The sequence below is a fragment of the Orcinus orca genome, chromosome 5 (genome assembly GCF_937001465.1).
Source record: "Orcinus orca chromosome 5, mOrcOrc1.1, whole genome shotgun sequence".
Classification (NCBI taxonomy): domain Eukaryota; kingdom Metazoa; phylum Chordata; class Mammalia; order Artiodactyla; family Delphinidae; genus Orcinus; species Orcinus orca.
In genome coordinates, this window is record NC_064563.1 from 57,484,711 (window position 1) to 57,492,811 (window position 8,101).

Below are 8,101 nucleotides of genomic sequence, written 5' to 3' on the forward strand. Positions count from 1 at the left end.
TGTGTCTGGTGTGCACATTATATGTCAGTAAACAAAGCTATGAACTTGTTTCTTTCTTTCAGATGACATCAAAGGGCAGCCTCCTCACAAAAGCCTTAACAAGTGCCTATGCCAGTTAGGCCACCATCATGGCTTCTTACATTATTATGATTTCTTTCTAGCAGCCTCATTATTTAAACACTAGCTGAATCTTCTTATCTATTCTAGATTTAGAGCACTCCTTTTATTTAACAAATGCTTATTGAGTGTCTACTTTGGAACAGGCACTGTTCTAACTACTTGGTATAGATAAGGGAACAAAATGGACAAAACATCTGCCCTCTGGGAGCTTACCTTCTGTCATGGATTAGAGAACATGAAGTACTATATGAAGGACATGAAGTACTACAGAGCAGGCTGAAATTACCCTACTATCTGTGGGCTTTAGACAGAGCCTGAACATACAACTGTGCATTTTGTGTACTACATAACTCCTGGGAGTGCTACTTACTTAATTGTCATGTGAGCAGTGCTCCCTGGAATTGTGCAGTGCACAAATTCTGCATCCTGGGGTGGCAGCCCTAGTGCTCGGCCAGGTGCAGGTACACGCAACAGCTTTTTGTCCAGTCCCACATGGTCTCTTGAGAGTGGATAGACCTGAATTTTCTGCAGGAGTGGGTTTCAGGCTTGATGAAAATAAACACAAATGAGCATTTCAATGGGTACAACTTACAGAAGTTAGAATTCACTGCAGTTCAACAGAACGAATTGATTTAATAGCAAATGATATCAGAAGACATCAAACTTCAAATCTCCCTGAACCCTGGTGAGATACATGGTCAAGTTGTTGTCAAGGCTAATTTTTCTATCTAGTGTGAGATCTTTCTAGTTACCCTCTTCTAGTTACCAACTTCTTTTTCCACCAAACGTGTCTCTTTAAACTTCAGCATAATTACCTTAAATTCCAAAAACTGCCTTTTACAGACCACTTCACCAGGATCTAACACTCAAGTTCGGAGTAGGTTTTCTCATTGCCCATCAAGCACCATCATATGCTATCTTGCCCCAAATGTTTATGATGGCCTCCTGCCCAGTCACTGCCCACCACTGTTACGATGCTTAGTGGGAGGCCCTGCCCTGGCTTACACATGCCAGAAGGGCTGAGCCTGGCTGCCTTGCCCCAGTCTTACCCTGCCAAGTGATAGTTCCTGACATTGGGACATGTTTACATCAGTGTCCAGGGGTTGACTTTCTCTTTGGACTTTTATTTTCTATTTATACAATCCTCCAAAAATAGATTATCAGGAATATCTAAGCTCAGTTGGAATTATTCCCTTTTATATTTTTGTTTTCCTGTGAAGTTCCTGATGTAGAGCTGAGTGAATAAACAAGGAATGCACTGGCAGAGAAGTGCAAAGCTTTTGGCTCTGATCAAATTGAAAAGTTTGTGGTTGCCATCTGGGCCAGCAAATAAAGTTGCTGCCAATAGAACAGAAATGTAGAAGTAAAGAGACCGGTTACAAACAATCACCTTAATTTCAGTCTGGGATATTTTGATATAGGTTATGTAACAGTCCTGGGAAAAGCAAGTCACTTCAACAAGTTGGTGGATGTGAAGAAAAGAGAAGTCTCAGAGTACACAGAAAACCTTTCTGGCAAGTTCCTATTTATTTACTTTAGTTTTAGCAATTTCATTTTGCTTTCTTTGAGTCAGCAGATGATAAACTGGTTTCGAGAGGCAGTGTTTTTTATGGCAGTACCTTTAGTGAGGAAATCATGAATTCTTCTGTAAGTAAGCATAATTAGATAATATGATAGGTATATAATAATGACTTTAGTTGGGAGGTAGTATGACTTAGTGGTTAAGAAAATAAACTTTTGAGTGAGATAGAACTAGGTTTATGTTTTAGCTCTGAGAGTTACTGATGATGACCTTGGGCATGTAACATTAACTCTGAGCTCAGTTGCTTCATGTATAAAGTGGAGATTATAACACCTAACATAGGGATGTTGTTATGTGGAATAAGTCAGATAATGTAAGGTACATTCTCCTGTGCTTGACTCAAAATGCAGTACTTAATCAATTGTTGATATTACCATTATTTAATTATTTGGAAATATAGTTAGTAGGTTTTAAAATAAATAATCCTATTTTTCCTCATAGAAAAAATTAGGAAGATTAGTACATTTTTTTGTCTATAACATGAGTAGATTATAGAATATGGTTCCCTGATGGAGCAGTGGTTGAGAGTCCGCCTGCTGATGCAGGGGACACGGGTTCGTGCCCCGGTCCGGGAAGATCCCACATGCCGCGGAGCGGCTGGGCCCGTGAGCCATGGCCACTGAGCCTGAGCGTCCGGAGCCTGTGCTCCGCAACGGGAGAGGCCACAACAGTGAGAGGCCTGCGTACCGCAAAAAAAAAAAAAAAAAAAAATAGTTTTGTCAGTTATTGCATTATGCCTATGTCAAAAATCATTCATTTGATTGAAGATTTTTGCTTTATTATTACACTTTAAAATTATTATACTTTTAAAATTCTTTAGTTTTTACACCCTCATTTTCATTTTTAATTTTGCTGATATATTTTTGTGAAAAATCTTTATATTTGCAATTTAATGCTACCATATTTTAATAAATTAGTATAGTATACCTTTAATTTCATTAATCTATCCCTATGGATGTTTTAAAAAAATTTGGGGTTGAATAATTAAAATTGATTTATTTTTATGTTTACTTTTAAATAAAAGCAAGCAAAGGTATGAGATAAGATCTAACCACTATTTGGCTCCTTAAACAAGTTATTAAATGATAGTGTTTTAATTTCCATTTTTTTCTAAATATTTTATATTATTTTTGTATCAGCCTTTGTTTCCATGGATTTATTATCATTAATATTTATTTAAATGTATTATTAAATTGTATTTGTATTATACTGCTTTCACAAAATGTAGCCATAATATTGTTCATATTTTTTTTTCATCTACTTGGTGTGATAAAGGCTAAACCTTAGAAGTGTTTTAACATATTTGTGAAAGAATTTCCTCTCTTCATTGTTTGAACGAAGTCATGTATTAATCAGGGTTCTCCAGAGAAACAGAACCAATATGATATATAGAAAGATATACAGAAAGAGATTTATTATGAGGAATTCACTCATACAATTATGAAGACTGAGAAGTCCCACAATCTAACATCTATAAGCTGGAGGCCTGGTAAAGTGGGTGCTGTAGTTCCAGTCCCAACCTGATGTCTTAAGAACCAGAGGAGCCAATGATGTAAGTCCTAGTCTGAGTCTGATGGCCCTAAAACCAAGGGGCCAATGGCCTAAGTCCTGGTTCAAGTCCGAAGACCAAAGAACCAGGACATTGATGAACAAGGTCAGAAGATCAGTGTTCCAGCTTAAGCAGAGAGAGAATTCATTTTTACTCCACCTTTTTGTTCTATTTGGGTTTTCAACAATTTGTATGATAATAATGTTTTATCAGCTATCTGGGAATCTCTTAGCCCAGGCACATTGACACATAAAATTAAGAATCACAGACCATGAGTCCAACTACATATGTAAGCTATATATATATATATATATATATATATATATATATATATATAGTAACAAACTATGTATTTAAGTATATTATTGGTATATCTATTAATCTATTTTCTTTAATATATCTAATATTTAAAAGTGGGACCAAAGGTGGCATATTAGAATATTTCAAAGTATTTTATCATGCTATTATACCTTTCATTTTACATTTTGTAATATGATTCATACTGGGCCATGAAGACACAGCAAAGTAAAGCACAGAAAATGCAGTTTGGACTTTCCTATATCCTCATTTTTCTGTACCAACATATTTTTTTCCTGCTGTGGGAACCATCATTTTACTGTTTTGAAAACAAGTGTAATTTTCCTCTGCTTTTTTATATTTTTAAAATTTTATTTTCTCTCCTTGAAAAATTATTTAAAATTATTGTCTATTGTCTCTTACTATTGAAATAAAACATCTTTCGCTTTTCCAGTGACCAAATTTAGAGATATAGAGGCCTCCACATTTTTTCCCATACTTTTCTATAAATGCTACAATAAAAAATATTAGATGCCCATCTTTAGAAACTGTATATCAATGATAACATTTTCTGTGAATTCATATTTAGAACAGGAAGTAATCTATGCTGTCATATCTATCTGCACACTCATTAAGCAAAATCACAATTTATACATAAAAACACACACACACGTGTGTGTATGAACTGAACTGTGCAAATAATACACAAATTACAAATAATAGCTTGCCTCTGAGGACTGTTATCACTGTGAGTTCAAACAAGTAAATAGAAACTTGATATTAGATTTTATGTATGCTCACAGTGCCTGCCAATTTGGAATATGATCCACTGTGTGACAAAAGAGTGATGTATAATCACTGTTTGATCAGAATCAACAAATATTAAAATATTAAGTTGGGGCAGGGAACAGCACTGCATTAGAGGTCTCAGGCCGGAAAACAAATTCTATGGGAACATGGGTGATTCTGTTACTTCTCATCTGTGATTAGTAGGGTTAGAAATATTACAGATTAATGGATTTCATGTATCAGTGAAAAAGCAATTCAAAATAAGAGTTAATAATTTACTAGGTTATTTATATTAAGGAATGCATAAATGATATTAGAAACTGAATATTTTTTGAATATTTGAATTGTATTTTATTTAATTTTTTATACAACAGGTTCTTATTAGTCATCAACTTTATACACATCACTGTGTACATGTCAATCCCAATTGCCCAATTCATCACACTACCACCCCCACCCCGCCCCACTGCTTTCCCCCCTTGGTGTCCATACATTTGTTCTTACATCTGTGTCTCAACTTCTGCCCTGCAAACTGGTTCATCTGTACCATTTTTCTACGTTCCACATAGACACATTATTATATGATATTTGTTTTTCTCTTTCTGATTTACTTTACTTTGTATGACAGTCTCTAGATCCATCCACATCTCAACAAATGACCCAATATCATTGCTTTTTATGGCTGAGTAATATTCCATTGTATGTATGTACCACATCTTCTTTATTCATTCATCTGTCGATGGGTGTTTAGGTTGCTTCCATGACCTGGCTATTGTAAATAGTGCTGCAATGAACCCTGGGGTGCATGTGTCTTTTTGAATTGTGGTTATCTCTTGGTATATGCCCAGTAGTGCGATAGCTGGGTCATATGGTAATTCTAGTTTTTGTTTTTCAAGGAACCTTCATACTGTTCTCCATAGTGGCTGTATCAATTTACATTCCCACCAACAGTGCAAGAGGGTTCCCTTTTCTCCACACCCTCTCCAGCATTTATTGTTTGTAGATTTTCTGATGATGCCCATTCTAACTGGTGTGAGATGATACCTCATTGTAGTTTTGATTTGCATTTCTCTAATAATTAGTGATGTTGAGCAGCTTCTCATGTGCTTCTTGGCCATCTGTATGTCTTCTATGGAGAAATGTCTGTTTAGGTCTTCTGCCCATTTTTGGATTGGGTTGTTTGTTTTTTGATATTGAGCTGCATGAGCTGCTTGTAAATTTTGTAGATTGATCCTTTGTCAGTTGCTTCATTTGCAAATATTTTCTCCCATACTGAGGGTTGTCTTTTTGTCTTGCTTATGGTTTCCATTGCTGTGCAAAAGCTTTGAAATTTCATTAGGTCCAATTTGTTTATTTTTGTTTTTATTTCCATTACTCTAGGAGGTGAATCAGAAAAGATATTGCTGTGATTTATGTCAAAGGGTGTTCTTCCTATGTTTTCCTCTAAAAGCTTTATACTGTCTGGTCTTACGTTTAGGTCTCTAATCCATTTTGAGTTTATTTTTGTGTATGGTGTTTGGGAGTGTTCTAATTTCATTGTTTTACATGTAGCTGTCCAGTCTTCCCAGCACCACTTATTGAAGAGACTGTCTTTTCTCCACTTTATATCTTTGCCTCCTTTGTCATAGATTAGTTGACCATAGGTGCGTGGGTTTATCTCTCGGCTTTCTTTCTTGTTCCATTGATCTATATTTCTGTTTTTGTGCCAGTACCGTACTGTCTTGATTACTGTAGCTTTGTAGTATAGTATGAAGTCAGAGAATGTGATTCCTCCACCTCCGCTTTTTTCCCTCAAGACTGTTTTGGCTATTCGGGGTCTTTTGCGTCTCCATACAAATTTTAAGATGATTTGTTCTAGTTCCATAAAAAATGCCATTGGTAATTTGATAGGGATTGCATTGATTCTGTAGATTGCTTTGGGTAGTATAGTCATTTTCACAATATTGATTCTTCCAATCCAAGAACATGGTATATCTCTCCATCTGTTGGTATCACCTTTAATTTCTTTCATCAGTGTCTTATAGTTTTCTGCATGCAAGTCTTTTGTCTCCCCAGTAGGTTTATTCCTAGATATTTTATTCTTTTTGTTGCAGTGGTAAATGGGAGTGTTTCCTTAATTTCTCTGTCAGATTTTTCATCATTAATGTATAGGAATGCCAGAGATTTCTGTGCATTAACTTTGTACCCTGCAACTTTACCAAATTCATTGATTAGTTCTAGTAGTTTTCTGGTGGCATCTTTAGGATTCTGTATGTATAGTATCATGTCATCTGCAAACAGTGACAGTTTTACTTCTTCTTTTCTAATTTGTATTCCTTTTTTTTCTTTTTCTTCTCTGATTGCCATGGCTAGGACTTCCAAAACGATGTTGAATAATAGTGGTGAGAGTGTACATCCTTTTCTTGTTCCTGATCTTAGAGGAAATGCTTTCAGTTTTTCACCATTGAGAATGATGTTTGCTGCGGGTTTGTCATATATGGCCCTCATTATGTTGAGGTAGGTTCCCTCTATGCCCACTTTCTGGAGAGTTTTTATCGTAAATGGGTGTTGAGTTTTGTCAAAAGCGTTTTCTGCATCTATATGATGATGATATGGTTTTTCTTCTTCAGTTTGTTAGTATGGTGTATCACATTGATTGATTTGCGTATATTGAAGAACACTTGCATCCCAGGGATAAATCCCACTTGATCATGGTATATGATCCTTTTAATGTGTTGTTGGATTCTGTTTGCTAGTATTTTGTTGAGGATTTTTACATCTATATTTATCAGTGATATTGGTCTGTAATTTTCTTTTTTTGTAGTATCTTTCTCCAGGGTGATGGCCTCATAGAATGGCCTCATAGAATGAGTTTGGGAGTGTTCCTTCCTCTGCAATTTTTTGGAAGAGTTGAGGAAGGATGGGTGTTAACTCTTCTCTAAATGTTTGATAGAATTTACCTGTGAAGCCATCTGGTCCTGGACTTCTGTTTGTTGGAAGATTTTTAATCACAGTTTCAATTTCATTACTTGTGATTGGTCTGTTCATATTTTGTATTTTTCCTGGTTAAGTCTTGGAAGGTTATACCTTTCTAAGAATTTGTCCAATTCTTCCAGGTGTCCATTTTATTGGCATAGATTTCCTTGTAGTAGTCTCTTAGGATGCTTTGTATTTCTGCGGTGTCTGTTGTAACTTATCCTTTTTCATTTCTAATTTTATTGATTTGAGTCCTCTCCCTCTTTTTCTTGAGGAGTCTGGCTAATGGGCTATCAATTTTGTTTATCTTCTCAAGGAACCAGCTTTTAGTTTTATTGATCTTTGCTATTGTTTTCTTTGTTTCTATTTCATTTATTTCTGCTCTGATCTTTATGATTTCTTTCCTTCTGCTAACTTTGAGTTTTGTTTGTTCTTCTTTCTCTGGTTCCTTTAGGTGGAAGGTTAGATTGTTTATTTGAGATTTTTCTTGTTTCTTGAGGTAGGCTTGTATAGCTATAAACTTCCCTCTTAAAACTGCTTTTGCTGCATCCTGTAGGTTTTGGATCGTTATGTTTTCATTGTCATTTGTCTCTAGGTATTTTTTTATTTCCTCTTCGATTTCTTCAGTGATCTCTTGGTTATTTAGTAATGTATTGTTTAGCCTCCATGTGTTTATGTTTTTCTCCCTGTAATTCATTCCTAATCTCATAGAGTTGTGGTCAGAAAAGATGCTTGATATGATTTCAATTTTCTTAAATTTACTGAGGCTTGATTTGTGACCCAAGGTGGGATCTATCCTGGAGAATGTT